Consider the following 17,150-nt stretch of genomic DNA (forward strand, 5'->3'; position numbering starts at 1 on the left):
AGTTCCCAGCCACTCTCTCCAGACCCAAACACCTCCACAGAGAACCACCATCACAGATTTTCCACTTCATTAGAATAGTTACAGGATTCTACGTTATTAAAACAGTCTTGTCTTCAGGAAGGGAACATAAACTACAACAATCAGCTTCTCTCAGACAGGTCCTGGTGCATCCCCTAAGGGGATGAACCCCCTGGTTCACCCACTAAATTCTTTCCGTGATCACATCTTCCCTGCTCCCAATGTCTCAGATATCATTGCCCTTCCTGCTCCTTTCCAGGATTTGGCTGGGAAAAATTACTCTTCACTTTCACTCTGTGGGATTGCAAACTTTTTATCTCAAGACTTTTATGTAATTATGTTTTACATTTTGTTTCTTGCTATTTCAAATAGATTTGGACATGGTTGAAAGAAAAATGGGCATTTTCATGCACAGACCTGGAACTCAAAGTCTGTAAATACACTTACCATCCAGCATTTTTATCAGCTCCCTTCTAGAATATTCAGTTCAGGTAGCGTGACAGCATTATATTTTGAATCTCATTGTCATTGTTATTTAATTAAAGAAATTCTTCTATTCTGTATGCAAAAGATTCTAGATTCTCCTTGAATAATGGTTTTCATGACCATTTATGCTTTCGAAGTGAGTAGAACTCCACAAACATATTATATACCCAGGCCCTTATCAGCTACACTCGATCAGAAATGTAGGAATGTTAATCGGATGAAATTGTAGGAAGGTAAATCAGATGACTGTATTTTTATTAATTCCATGAGTGACTGTGTTGAACAGCCTGATCTGAGAAGCATCACCTTAGGGTGATACGTCCTCCGACTTCCCCAACACTTGTGAATCAGTCTGTGCAATGAGTGACGTCATCCGCGAGAGTATGTGGTAAATATCATCAATGTGAGGCAAAACATCAGTCGGATAACTTATCTACTGATTAGATAATTTGGATGCAGCCCTTCCTAACACCATAAATTAGAAGGTAATCATCCCTCTCTATGCAGATGACATGGTTTCATTATAAAGAAGCCTTGAGCAACTGAACTTTTGACTAATTATTGTCAGAATAATAGCTTAGCAGCAGCCGAGCTAAAACAAAATCCTGATGTTTAACAAATATTTTCTACGGTTTCAGTGGCTAATATTACACAAGCTTACCCAGAGGCCAAATTATTTAACCAAATCATCAGTTATTCTACAGGAACCAAAATAAGTTTCTGCTAGGCTCAAAATTTCCAATTGGTAACTTTTCACCTTACATGGTCATTATCTGATAAGAAACCCATATCGTGCCCATATTTTTATAACTACAGTGTGGATTTATCTGGCAAGTATTTAATACGGAAATATACCTTCTATATTAATAATCACTGATTATTCATTTTATACTTTGTGATACCATTGGTAATATTTTTTTTTTAAACTTTCTCAGCACAAAGTCACAATCTTGTTACCTAAACAAATTAGATGAGCAAAAAATTTACAATACAAGAGGATGATTGAATACATTACATTCCAGAATAATGTGTGCTGGCTGGAATCATACTCCAGGTACTTAGTCACTATGTGTTGTTGGTTAATTAACACATGTTTTTTGATCTAGTCTTCTCATCCCGAAAAGACAAAAGTAACACATTTCTAAAATTATCCTGAGGATAAAATGGAATAATCTTACTCGTGGCTAGCAGATTTGTTGCCATAAAATCAGGCTCCACTTATAGTAGCTATTATTCACAGTTGCTTATGCTTGAAACAAAATCACAAAATCTACAGATCAATGCTTCTTCTTCTTCTTCTTTTTTTTTCTATTCTATGCGCTCACTCACTTTCCTAATACCTTCTTTCTTCTCTTTTAGGATATTCCTTACTACAACCACCTTCTAGAACCCACAATAACATCCTGCTGCAAAACCTGGCAATTGGAAATAAGAGTTCCTTTTTTCATTATGACTTTAATGTAGTACTTCTATTTGACTTTGTTTATTAATGTTGACCTTCTAGCCTATAGAGGTGTTCCTTTTTCATGAATTTGACTTATAGAGTTCCAGTAGTTTTGTGCAGCAGTTTTTATCTCTAGGAAAACATTCTGCTTTATTTTGTAGGAGTTCTAGTTCTGACATTTGGTGACATTTTCCCTTACTGTTGACAGGTTTTTTTTTTCCTCCTTTAGATAGTGAACCGTACTGGTGAGGTGTTTCATTTGTTTTATCCAGTCAGTTTTATAACTCATAAAACCCTACAAAGTTCTCATCTCACGGTGCATTCTTGCTTGTTTTCACTGGCACTACTTTTTGCTTTACCTCGAATTATTTCGTTACTAGGATATGGGAAGTTGACTTTTTTCCATAGGCCTCAGGCAAATACATTTTTGCCTTTTTTAAAAATAAGAAATTATCCTCTTTCCATAATCACTGTCATCTAAAGTTATTATTTTTTTGAAACATTATAAAATAAAATTTCTTAATCCAAGTGAAACTTAATTTTGTCATTGTTTGGCAATCTGTTCCGTGTTTACTTATTTGGGGTGTTAGGCAGTCAAAAATTTTCTTTTATAGAATTCTCTTGTCTCTCAGCAAATTTTCTATCTTTATCATTTGCAATAAACATTACCATCCAAAATTAGTGATAGAAAAATAATGTCATTTTCATAGCACAAGAAATGTATTTTTATCATTGTTAAAATGAACATGATGAAGGCAACACTTTCTGGCTAGTGGTGAGAATTACTGACAGTAATTGGATAGCACTTAGCAGGACTGATGCTCTGCCTCAGAACTATCTCCACTACACCTGACAAAGCAAAAGTAACATTTCTTCCTATAGAGCCCCTCATAAAAAAAAAAAAAAAAATCACAGTGTGTATGTAGCATTCTTGCAAAGCTTGGAAGTTGAAAGTACTTAGTTATTTCTTTATTCATATGTCAATCGTGTCCTATTGCTGTTTTAAACTTTAAATTTCTGGTTCCTGCAGCTACTTAACCCACAACCATCGTACTTACTCTACCTTTGAACTTGAACATTGCTAGGCTAAAATGTGCAAATTTACATAATCACATTCCTATACCCATGTCCTCCCCATCCCCCACAGCCTCCCCATACACACACACTTCACCATATTAAATTATTTTCTGGCACTTTTTCAATGAGTTTTTTTAAGGATGGTTGATACATATTTGATAAATGTTAGAGTCAGAATTTTCTGCTCTAGTATGAAGATAAATTATTCCTCCATATAACATATGTATTTAAAAGATGTAGAATAAGGAAAGATTCTAAAACTCCTTAAAGTAGCTGATTCTCCACAGAAAAATTCAAACCTAAGATCAGAGCTATAAAGAAGAGATGGCTTAATTAAAGCACTATATTCACAGCTCCCTATTTAAAGAATATCTCAAAGGAAAGGTTAGAACATATTATAAAAGATGAGCAGTCATCACACCAATATTAACTAGCCATGGGCCTTCTTAAAGAGCAGGGAAACACTCCTAGTTTCTCCCGAGGAGGTTTCTGGACATTTCTGGTTGAATTTGTTCATGAGCAGATAACCTTAATATGATTATCTTTGCCCTTCTTCCGTGGTTTTTAATTATTTTAATTTGCCAAGCCCTTTTTTTCTTAAATCAGTTCTGTCATAAATTGTAATTTGTGTATTTAAGAAAATGAATGTTAAATGCTATTTTGGGGATGGAGCTGAACTCTCCTATGAACCACCCACACCCCTTAACATCATCATTGATACTCTTGACAAAGTCCTAAACGCACTGACCATTTCATCCCACTTGCCCCAGAGAACTCCAACCCTTGGTTGAAACCCGGTGTCTTTTCTGTGCTGATCCAAGATAATGGAGTCAGGTCAGAGGTGATCATATTGCCTGGAGGAATGACACTGGACTCTGCCTTTCCACATGTTTTACACGTTAATTCTTTTCCATAGAAATGCAAGACACTCCCTTGACTCTGTTCTTCTCCAGTTCACCCTCTATCTCTCACTTATTTTATGTTTTATTTTTTATGAACTTTTGTATATACTTTCTGTTTCTATGCCTTATTTCAAACTCACTCCTCCATTCAGTTTAGTTTGCCTTCTGACCCTACTACTTTAGTGAGACTGTTACTGTTGACATCACCAAGACACTCCGCTGGGACATCTCTTCTTAGAATCTTAACAAGCATATCACATAATCTGTCCAAAGTTGCAATTATAAATTTTCTCCCTGAACCAATGCATCTACAGAGTTCTCAGGTTGTGCCATCATATTTCCAGTTTCTCAAGCCAGAAAACTAGATGTTTTGTTTTGTTTTCTAGCCCTTACTTTTAAGTATTAAAAGTTATAATGAGTCTTCTCAGTGTGAGGCTTACAGGAAGCACTGTAGTAAATGTGAAGTCTTAAAAATAGTAATAGCAGAAATTATCACATTTGGCACCCTTAACTATTTACGTAAACTTGTATTTTGCATGTGTATTCTACAGGTTTTAAGTTCACTGGGGAAAAGCTTTTTTGTACCACTTTTGAGTCCCCACTTCTTAGTGGTATATCTTTTCCATCTTAATTTTAAGTTCTATGTTAATATTAAGTTGTATGTTCAGTTTAACAGATATGAAACAAATGTCATAGGAATAAAAGAAATAGACATAAAGTATGAAATCATTAAAAAAGGTATATGCAATAAAATCCAAGATAGGAGTTCATTGTTTCAATATAAAACAAAATAAAGAATTTACTGATATTTGTATCTGTAAACTTTACTATTTATAAAGTTCAAATAACTATGAGGTAAAAATCATGTTACACAAATTAAAGAACAAATCACAAATTATCAATACATTATAAAAGTTCTTGCAAAAGATCTTCGAGAGAAGAGTCTGTCTTTAGCCACAACTATATATACTTACGTGTTATAATCTGGTATATATTCCAGATGGTCTTAACCCAACCTACTACTGGATTTAGACATGTCTTCACATAATTGGCAGGTCTTTGGACTCTTCACACATCTTTTAATGGTGGAACTACATGCGTGGGGGTTGGTGAAAACAGAGGAGAGTGTATTCATATACACTGGGGCAAAATTGATGTGGAAGTTGGCATGCCACCAATATCCAAGACCAGCTCCTGATGATAACAGGAGAAACCAGAAAGAGTTGCCTTCCAGAAAGTACCAGGAAGAGCCTCTGAAACTAGAGAAGACATAACCCTGCTCTGGCACCAGCTGGCAATGTGTGATGCAGTGTGAGAAGGCCACTCACCTTACATCTGCACCGAAGACAGAATGACTGGAGAAATTCAGTATCTAGTTAAAACAGAAGTCACGCCCATAAAAAGTTGAGTGGAAAATGGGATAGTTGCCAAGTGGGTACCAGCCAATGCCTGTGAACACTATTGGTACTAGTAAAAGCTCTAGTAGTAAATAATATAAAGTTGAGCAGGAGAGGCTTGTGTAGTACAGAGATACACCTTGTGGTATATAAAAAGGAGAATTCCTCTAAACTTATTGCTGAGCACATGGGAGACAGTCCTGAAGATGTCTTAAGACAACTGGAAAAAGAAATAACCAAGAAGAGTTGGAATTACAATGACAGCAGGTGAGAAAAATTAATAAAGTTATGGTTATTGGATTAAGATGGGATAAGGAAATTGGCTGAAGGTAGTCAAAGGTAAGTATTCCCAGTTTAGGGCAACTACGTGCTAAGGATGTGCTACACAACATGATGGCTATAGCTGACACTGCTGAATATATGTTTGAAAGTTGTTAAAAGAGTAAATCGTAAAAGGATTAAGATCCTTTTAATCATGTGATCCTTAACATCATAGGAAAAGAATTTTTTTTTGTATCTATAGGAGATGATGGATGTTAACTAAATTTATTGGGATAGTTATTTCATAAGATACGGGGATCCGTATGGTGGCTTGGTGGTTGGGTGCCTGCCTTCAGCCCAGGGCCTGATCCTGGAGACCTGGAATCAAGTCCTACATCAGGCTCCCTGCATGGAGCCTGCTTCTCCCTCTGCCTGTGTCTCTGCCTCTCTCTCTCTGTGTCTCTCATGAATAAATGAAATCTTTAAAAAAAATTATTTCATAAGATATGTTAGTCAAGTCACCATGCTGTACACTTTAAACTTACACAGTGCACTAGGCAATTGATAATTTCATAATGTTTTAAAAAAGGATGACTATTAAAAAGTGATATGTATTCTAGTATGAAAAGAGAGACTAAAATTAAAACTTTGCATGTCTGTTATTACTGCATTAATAAGGCACCTACCAAGCAGCACAATATGAATGATGTGGACACTAAGTACTCCTAAGAATATAAACTTTGCATCACTTGGATGATCCTTTAACAAGTACAACTTAGAGGTTTATCTGTATTTCGTAATAACATACAGAAAGTTCTCAACAGTATTCTAAAATTCAGAGCTTCTGATTTGTGTCTAATAGCATGTTCTCTGATTCATTCTGTGTAGAGAATGAGAAATACAGCTTTCATTGTCTACCACAAGATTTGTGCACCACATCCCCTAAAACCTAAAGATGTTTCCTAAAGTGACTTCTTAAAGGATGCTGTTTAATAGTATGAATCATACAAAATTAGGAATTGGGAAAAAAATTGCATTTGAAAATGCTGTTATTAAACAAAAATACTGAAAGCCGTTGGTGTTTCCAATAACTTCTTTATCCTTTTTTCCTTACTAATTTTTTATATACAGAAAAAGAACATGAAAGAGAGCTGCATAAAAATTAGCTGCATTTTGTTGAAGCAATTGTCAATTTGAAAATGGGATTTCATTTTCAAGATCATCATCCCTGATTTTGTTTTTTGAAAACGCTTCTTAATGAAGCTTTATGGTGACCATTTTATGCTGATTAAAACTATAATCCTCTTATTTGTGCAGATTTGTGCAGGTCCCTTGTGCTCCTCATTTTTATTAAACAACGGGTCTAATGAAGCTCAGGCAGTGTTTCTGGGTAATTATTACTTACAGTCTGAAGTGAATTTCAGTTCCAATCCATTTACATTTATGTGCTGAAACTAAATGATTAATGCGAATTTTTACACATTTTTAGATTTAATTTTTCAGAGTAATGAAACTATAAATTTCCAGCTCTTGGAATCTTCTTATCTCTTATTTAATTCAGTATGTAATTGAGAACAAGCTTTTAATATAGACGGGAGGACTTTCCAAATTTAAATTGATTAGCTGATAAGCCACACTAATATATTTAAGCAAGAGATTTGACTGTTTAAAACTAAAAACAAATTTGAAAAGAAATATTTGAAAATTAACATTAATTTTTCCCCCACCACATTTTAGAATATTTCACCCCTTCAGTGTGCTTATATAGCTATTTCAACCTATGCGGTATTTCTTAGAAAAATAAATTTATTCAATGCCTATCAATTATCTTACAAATGTGGCTAGAAATTTTACATTTTTCACTCAGCCTAGTGTAGAGAAATGTAGGTTTTTTTTTTATCGTAACCAGAACACCCACACTGAACTAATTATTTTAAAATGGAAATAATGATAGATTTATCCCACCCTTATTTGAGCTTCTAATTTTCATCCAGCAGATAAAACACTTGTAATTAAATTATCAAATGGCTACTTGTATTATTCTTAACATGTTAATTATTAATAAAACAAATGCAGTAAACCTGTATCAACAATAACACATTATATTGGCAATGATACAGCAATTAAGCATAGCAAATAGCTTTTTAAAAAATAGACTTTAATTTTTAAAACAGTTTTAGATTCACAACAAGACTGACAGTCAAGTACAGAGTACAGAGAGAACCCATATACCTCCAACCCAGCAAATGCATAGCTTCACCCATTATCAACATCCCCCACCAGACTAGCACATTAACTATAATTGATGGACCTATGTTAACATCATTATCACCAAAAATCCATAGTTTGCATGAGAGTACACCAGTGTTGTACACCCTACAGGTTTGAACAAATGCATAGTAATAGGTGCCCACCACCGTGATAGTGTGTATCTTACCAAACATAGCTCCACTGTCCTAAGACGCCTATGTCTGGACTATTCATCCCTCCCTACCCCAACCTCAGGCAACCCTTGATCTTTTTACTTCTTCTAGAGATTTGCTTTTTCCGAATGCCACATAGTTGGAATCATACAGTACACAGCCTATTTGGATTGGCTCCTTTCCTTTGTATCGGGCATTTGAAGTTCTTCCATATTTTTGGAAGTTGGCTTGGTAGTTCCTTTCTTTTTCATATTGAATAATGCTCCATTGTCTGGATGAAACATAGTTTATTTATCCATCCACCTACTAAAGGACAGCTTGGTTGCTTCCCAGTGTGGACAATCATTAACAAGCTACTATAAAGTGCTCATTTCTTTGTAGGTACCTAAGTTTTCAGCTACCTTGGGTGAATACTGAGGAATGTGAAGGCTGGAATGTATGGTAAAAGTGTATTTACTGTTGTAAGAAATTGTCAAGTTGGGCAGCCCAGGTGGCTCAGCAGTTGAGCACCTGCCTTCGGCCCAGGGCCTGATCCTGGAGTCCTGGGATCGAGTCCCACATTGGGCTTCCTCCCTGGAGCCTGCTTCTCCCTCTGCCTTGGTCTCTGCCTCTCTCTCTCTCCTCTCTGTGTGTGTGTCTCTCATGAATAAATAAATAAAATCTTAAAAAAAAGAAACTGTCAAGTTTTCTTTGGCATGGCCATATCGTTTTGCATTCCCACCAGCAAAGAAGGAGAGTCTCTGCTGATACACATTGTTGCCAATATTTGTTTATGTGATTGTTTTGAATTTTGGCCATTTCGATAAGGGTATAGTGGTATTTCATGGGTATTTTAATTTGCAATTCCCTACTGACATATGATATTTAGCATTTTGTCCATATGCTTATTTGCCATCTGTATAGTTTCTTTAGTGAGGTGCCTTTCCAGATCCTTTACCCATTTTTAATCAGGTTATATATCTTCTTATTGTTTAGTTTTAAGTATTCTTTTTATATTTTGGATAACAGTCTTTTAACAGATATGTCTTCAGCAAATATTTTCATCTAGTTTGTGGCTTGTCTCCTCATTGTCTTGAGCTCTTTAATTTGTTAAAATCATGAATTCTAAAAATTAATCAGAACATTTTTAAAAAATAAAATTATGAATTTTATACAATATCTAAAACATGCCATTATTCTTCATCTGCAATACTAAAATTTGTTTTGGTAGTAAAGTAGCTCCTATTTCTAAAAATGTATATGGAAACAAATGCATATTTCAGAATTTGTTGTATTAATTTTTACTTTTTATTTACACATAATTTCAAATTTACAGAAAGATTATAACAATGAGATTAATACAAAGAACACCCATATGCTTTTTTCCCAGATCAACCTAATGTTACATTTTCATTATCATTTGTACATATGCACTTTCTCTTTACACACACACACACACACACAATACAGACTTTTTTCCTGAAATTCTTGAGAGTAAGTAAGTCACTTATGGTGTGGCATTTAGCTTTAAATTATTCAGTGAATATTTCCTAAGAATAAGAATATTCTTTCACATAACCATAGTATAGTGATCAACTTCAGCATGTTTAATATCAGTAATGACATATTTTTTTAAATTTTTATTCATTTGTTTGACAGAGAGAGCACAAGTGGTGGGAGTGGTAGATGGGGGGAGAAGTGGTGGGAGTGGTAGATGGGGGGAGAGGGAGAAGAAGGCTCCCACTGAGCAGAGACCCTGACCTGGGGCTCCATCCCAGAACCATGGGATCATGACCTCAGCCAAAGGCAGGCACTTAATCAACTGAGTCACCCAGGTGCCCCAGTAATAACATTTTTATCTAATTATTCTCCATATTCTAATTATGTCAGTTCACAAAATAATGTATTTTACAGAATTCTTTTTTCCTTAGTATAAGATCCAGAAATAATTTGGAGAGGTCCCTTTACCCAGTTCAGTTTGCCCAATGATAGTATCTTACATAAACATATAGTCCAATAAATATTGAGTACAGTGGCATTGTATGTAAGCAAAAAGTAAAACATAAAGTTATATTTATGTAACATTCCTGAAATGACAAAATTATAGAAATGAAGAACAGATTAATGACATTCTGGGACTAGGGACAGAAGGATGGCAAAGTGGGAGGTGAGTGTTGCTGTAAGAGCAAGTATCCTCACCCTGATGGGATAAAATAGGTATTTGTGAAAGATCAATATATTCCTCCAAAGAAAATGTTAGTAGATATATTATTTTTAAAGCCCACAAACCTCAAGAAGTTTCTCTAGGGCAGAAGTCTTTTTGTAAACAAAATTGGTTTGGTCAGATTTACCCAGATGTTTCTATGTCTTCTAGTTATTGAAAACAAATTACTCATATTGAGTTAAATAAATATGACTTTAAGGTTGCAACCTGCTATGATAGTAAAAAAAATATAGATGAATAATAACCTTTTACACTTAAAAAAGTAGAACAAAGCTGTTTGTCCTTTAGCAGAGCTTCACTGGCAAAAATAGAAAATAACTTTGCCATTTCCAATGATTTTGGTGAGAATTAATGGAATTAAGGATGAATGCCATTAAAATTATGTCTGGGGTATAACCAGTGCTCAGAAAATATACACTTTTAAATGAGAAATACAACTGATTTTAATCAGTTATGTAAATTAAATGATAAATTAAACATTTTTAGCATCCATACAGACTCAAATATAACTTAATGGCCAAATAAGGTAATTCCTATTGAAAATACACACATTGTTACTGCACTATTATACTATTAATAATAGTCCTATTACTATTATCATCATTATCACTTCCACAAAACTTTTAAAATCAAATTAAGAAAATCAAATATAAAGTCTTAAAATGTTTAAAAAGTATTTAGGCATCTAAAATAGCTGATATAGTTAATGAAACACTAAAAGGTTTGATTTTGGAAGTTTTTCCAAGTTTCAGAGTTAATGACCATATTCTTCACTTAAGAAACAGCCATTGGATGGAGATAATGTTTTCATTAAGAAATTCTTAAAGATATTATTATTGCTAATAGCTGAGCTTATCTACCATAAAAATAGATAAATTTCTTCACATCTTATGATGCATTGAAGTAAGTTCTATTAATAGAATTACACTGAGAATTATGGAATTCTCTTTTTTTCTCAAAAGTTATTCTGCTCCTTGCTTTGGGGGATCCAGTTCTTCTATGGTCATTTCATATAGTGAATGGTAAGAAAAATCATAAGAAAATAATGACCATAATTGGATAGTCACATCTTCTTTTTCCACAGTTTGGCTACTGTGGATGTTGCTACTATAAACACTGGGGTGCAGGTGCCCCTTTGGATCACTACATTTATATCTTTGGGGTAAATACCCAGTAGTGCAATTGCTGAGTCATAGTATAGCTCAATTTTCAACTGTTTGAGGGAGGAACCTCTCTACTGTTTTCCAGAATGACTGCACCAGCCTGTTTTCCCACGATAGTGTAGAGGGTTCCCCTTGCTCCACATCCTTGCCAACATTTATTCCTAGGTATCTTATGGTTTTGGGTGCAATTGTAAATGGGATTGACTCCTTAATTTCTCTTTTTTCAGTCTCATTGTTAGTGTATAGAAATGCCACTGATTTTTGTGCATTAATTTTATATCCTACCACTTTGCTGAATTCCTGTGTGAGTTCTAGCAATCTTGGGGTGGAGTCTTTTGGGTTTTACACATAAAGTATCATGTCATCTGCAAAGAGTGAGAATTTGACTTCTTCTCTGCCAATTCAGGTGCTTTTATTACTTTTTGTTGTTCGATTGCTGAGGCTAGGACTTCTAGTACTACATTGAACAGTAGGACATCACTGCCGTGTTATTTCTAGTTAGTATAAAACCACCAGAAATCAATAATATAATTTAATAATTTTTCAAATAAAATTTAAAGAATCCAGAGTTGAAAAATGCAATCAACCAAGAGAAGATATATAAATGCTTATAATGAATGTATTCCAAATCTCACTTAATAATTTTAAATATATGTTTAAATGGTAGGATTATTTTTATTAAAGTCAGTTGATGTACTCCAATTATGCAATAGAATACAGCAGAAATATGCATAATACATATTTGCCTTTTGATTTTAAATATGATTATATCAGAGATTTTTCAATAGGAAAAAGTGAAAGTCATACGTGCATCATAATTCATACAATTTACTGAAAGTTTACAGTTTATTCATATTTTTATCTAAATTTCATTTTACCAAGTGTCTCTAGCCTTTTCTCTGGAAAAGTTGTTTTGTTTTGTTTTGGTTTGGTTTGGTTTGGTTTGGTTTGATGGGGAGAGGGGCAAAAGGAGAGGGAGAGAGAGAAATGTAAGAAAGCTCCATGCCCAGCATGGAGGCAAATGAGGGTCTCAACCTCATGAACCTGAGATCATGACTTGAGCTGAAATTAAGAGTCAGACACTTAAGTGACTGAGCTACACAGGCTCTCCCCTGGAAGAACTTTGCATCTCAATTCATAGTTTTATTTTTTAAAACTTTTATAAAGATTTTATTTATTTATTTATGAGAGACACACACACACAGAGAGAGAGAGAGAGAGAGAGAGAGAGAGAGAGGGCAGAGACACAGGCAAGGGAGAAGCAGGCTCCATGCAGGGAGCCCGACGTGGGACTCATCCTGGGTCTCCAGGATCACATACATCACACACACTCCAGATTGAAGGCAGCGCTAAACCACTGAGGACCTAGGCTGCCCCCAAAAAGTTTTATTTTTTAGAAAATTATAACCTGCCATCAGAATTTATAAAATAATTTATAAATTTATTTTTTGAAACAAAAAATCAATTTAATTCTCAGAAGAAACCAAATATAAAAGCATTGATAGGAGTTCTAATTTTTGACCAAGGATAGAGTACATTCTGCATTAGTAATTTGTCTAATTTACATGACCCTTGTAATGCTATGAATCTTGAGAGTCTCCTAAATGCTTGTGCACGCAAACCCATCACAAATACACAGATATCACTGAAGGATTTTGTTTTGGTTTGTTTGTTTTTTAGTGATGGTATTTTATATAAATACTTTTTAAAAATAATGAACTTATATGTGTAAAAATAAACTTGGTATCTCATAAGACTCACTAGATGTTTGGTATTATTATTTATGGTAATTACAGAAACTGCAGTGGAACGGCCAATGCCACTGATGTGAAATTACAAGTGACTATTTTCACATAAATGTGTTACCATTAGAATGTATATTTTAAGAATATATTTTATTTAATAAGCCCTACATAGCTAATAAAATCAAACCTGATAATTCTCAAAGTATCCTTAAAAAAAAAAGCAAAACTGCAGTCATTAGTAACTGGAGAAATGCGAATCAAAACCACAATGAGATACCATTGCACACTTATTAGAATGTCCAAAATGAAGATGACTGATTATACCAAGTGTTGGTAAAAATGTGAAGCAACTTGAACTCTCATACTCTGCTAGTTCAAATGCTTTGAAAAGGCAGTGTTGTTTTTGTTTTTAATCCCAACCAGCAGTTTCTGTCTTCTATTAAAATTTGATATATTTCAATCTAATATTTGCTTTTCATTATACTTTTTTTTTGTTTTGTTTTGTTTTTGTTGTTTTTGTTGTTTTTGTTTTTGTTTTTTTTTTGGTTTTTTTTTTTTTGCTTTTCATTATACTTTTACTTCCTCTTTTACTTGCTTTATTCTTTGGTCATATTTCAATGTATTGTTTTTCTTCTATTCTTTCTGTAAAGGATTTCTAACTTAATCCCACTGCATTCAGAAACATACTTTGTATATTTTTCAATTATTGAAAATTTACTGGACATTTTATAGCCCAGCATTTGTGACTATTCTATATGAAACTAGTGTCATTCTTACCTTCTATTTGATAACTTTTATTACTCTACTTACTCTGAAGGAGTAGTGTTGAAATCTAGAAATATAATTTTAATTAAATTTTAAATATAAATTTAATTAAATTTTTCATTTAATTATCAGGCTTTACTTTTGTTTTCTTTGAAGCTCTATTTATATGTATATTTGCATATATTCATTAGGAATTGCTATATGGGGCAGCCCTGATGGCTCAGCAGTCTAGCACCACCTTCAGCCGGGGGCATGATCCTGGAGACTCAGGAGACCCTGCAGGGAGCCTGCTTCTCCTTCTGCCTCTGTCTCTGTCAATCTCTCTCTCTCTCTCTCTCTCTCTCTCTCTCTTTCTCTGTCTCTCATGAATAAATAAATAAAATTAAAAAAAAAGGAATTGCTATATGTACTTAATGAGTTAACCATTTTAGCATTATTAAATGATTATTTCTGGTAATAGTTTTGTTCTGAAGGCCAATTGTTGCAAATATATCCACTACATTTCTATGATATGTTTTCCATTTTTCCAACCTACAGTGGTATTTCATGGTATTTTAATTTGCAATTCCCTACTGACATTATGATATCTTAGCAATTTGTCCATATGCTTATTTGCCCATCTGTATAGTTTCTTTAGTGATGTGCCTTTCCAGATCCTTTACCCATTTTTAATCAGTTTATATATCTTCTTATTGTTTAGTTTTAAGTATTCTTTTTATATTTTGGATAACAGTCTTTTAACAGATATGTCCTCTCAGCAAATATTTTCATCTAGTTTGTGGCTAGTCTCCTCATTGTCTTTGAGCTCCTTTAATTTGTTAAAATCATGAATTCTAAAAATTAATCAGAACATTTTTAAAAAAATAAAATTTATGAATTTTATACAATATCTAAAACCTGCCATTATTCTTCATCTGCAATACTAAATTTGTTTTGGTAGTAAAGTAGCTCTATTTCTAAAAATGTACTATGGAAACAACTGCATATTTCAGAATTTGTTGTATTAATTTTTACTTTTATTTACACATAATTTCAAATTCTACAGAAAGATTATAACAATGAGATTAATACAAAGAACACCCATATGCTTTTTTCCCAGATCAACCTAATGTTACATTTTCATTATCATTTGTACATATGCACTTTCTCTTTACACACACACACACACACACAATACAGACTTTTTTCCTGAAATTCTTGAGAGTAAGTAAGTCACTTATGGTGTGGCATTTAGCTTTAAATTATTCAGTGAATATTTCCTAAGAATAAGAATATTCTTTCACATAACCATAGTATAGTGATCAACTTCAGCATGTTTAATATCAGTAATGACATATTTTTTTTAAATTTTTATTCATTTGTTTGACAGAGAGAGCACAAGTGGTGGGAGTGGTAGATGGGGGGAGAAGTGGTGGGAGTGGTAGATGGGGGGAGAGGGAGAAGAAGGCTCCCACTGAGCAGAGACCCTGACCTGGGGCTCCATCCCAGAACCATGGGATCATGACCTCAGCCAAAGGCAGGCACTTAATCAACTGAGTCACCCAGGTGCCCCAGTAATAACATTTTTATCTAATTATTCTCCATATTCTAATTATGTCAGTTCACAAAATAATGTATTTTACAGAATTCTTTTTTCCTTAGTATAAGATCCAGAAATAATTTGGAGAGGTCCCTTTACCCAGTTCAGTTTGCCCAATGATAGTATCTTACATAAACATATAGTCCAATAAATATTGAGTACAGTGGCATTGTATGTAAGCAAAAAGTAAAACATAAAGTTATATTTATGTAACATTCCTGAAATGACAAAATTATAGAAATGAAGAACAGATTAATGACATTCTGGGACTAGGGACAGAAGGATGGCAAAGTGGGAGGTGAGTGTTGCTGTAAGAGCAAGTATCCTCACCCTGATGGGATAAAATAGGTATTTGTGAAAGATCAATATATTCCTCCAAAGAAAATGTTAGTAGATATATTATTTTTAAAGCCCACAAACCTCAAGAAGTTTCTCTAGGGCAGAAGTCTTTTTGTAAACAAAATTGGTTTGGTCAGATTTACCCAGATGTTTCTATGTCTTCTAGTTATTGAAAACAAATTACTCATATTGAGTTAAATAAATATGACTTTAAGGTTGCAACCTGCTATGATAGTAAAAAAAATATAGATGAATAATAACCTTTTACACTTAAAAAAGTAGAACAAAGCTGTTTGTCCTTTAGCAGAGCTTCACTGGCAAAAATAGAAAATAACTTTGCCATTTCCAATGATTTTGGTGAGAATTAATGGAATTAAGGATGAATGCCATTAAAATTATGTCTGGGGTATAACCAGTGCTCAGAAAATATACACTTTTAAATGAGAAATACAACTGATTTTAATCAGTTATGTAAATTAAATGATAAATTAAACATTTTTAGCATCCATACAGACTCAAATATAACTTAATGGCCAAATAAGGTAATTCCTATTGAAAATACACACATTGTTACTGCACTATTATACTATTAATAATAGTCCTATTACTATTATCATCATTATCACTTCCACAAAACTTTTAAAATCAAATTAAGAAAATCAAATATAAAGTCTTAAAATGTTTAAAAAGTATTTAGGCATCTAAAATAGCTGATATAGTTAATGAAACACTAAAAGGTTTGATTTTGGAAGTTTTTCCAAGTTTCAGAGTTAATGACCATATTCTTCACTTAAGAAACAGCCATTGGATGGAGATAATGTTTTCATTAAGAAATTCTTAAAGATATTATTATTGCTAATAGCTGAGCTTATCTACCATAAAAATAGATAAATTTCTTCACATCTTATGATGCATTGAAGTAAGTTCTATTAATAGAATTACACTGAGAATTATGGAATTCTCTTTTTTTCTCAAAAGTTATTCTGCTCCTTGCTTTGGGGGATCCAGTTCTTCTATGGTCATTTCATATAGTGAATGGTAAGAAAAATCATAAGAAAATAATGACCATAATTGGATAGTCACATCTTCTTTTTCCACAGTTTGGCTACTGTGGATGTTGCTACTATAAACACTGGGGTGCAGGTGCCCCTTTGGATCACTACATTTATATCTTTGGGGTAAATACCCAGTAGTGCAATTGCTGAGTCATAGTATAGCTCAATTTTCAACTGTTTGAGGGAGGAACCTCTCTACTGTTTTCCAGAATGACTGCACCAGCCTGTTTTCCCACGATAGTGTAGAGGGTTCCCCTTGCTCCACATCCTTGCCAACATTTATTCCTAGGTAT

This window comes from Vulpes lagopus, chromosome 23 (assembly GCF_018345385.1).
Source record: "Vulpes lagopus strain Blue_001 chromosome 23, ASM1834538v1, whole genome shotgun sequence".
Lineage (NCBI taxonomy): Eukaryota > Metazoa > Chordata > Mammalia > Carnivora > Canidae > Vulpes > Vulpes lagopus.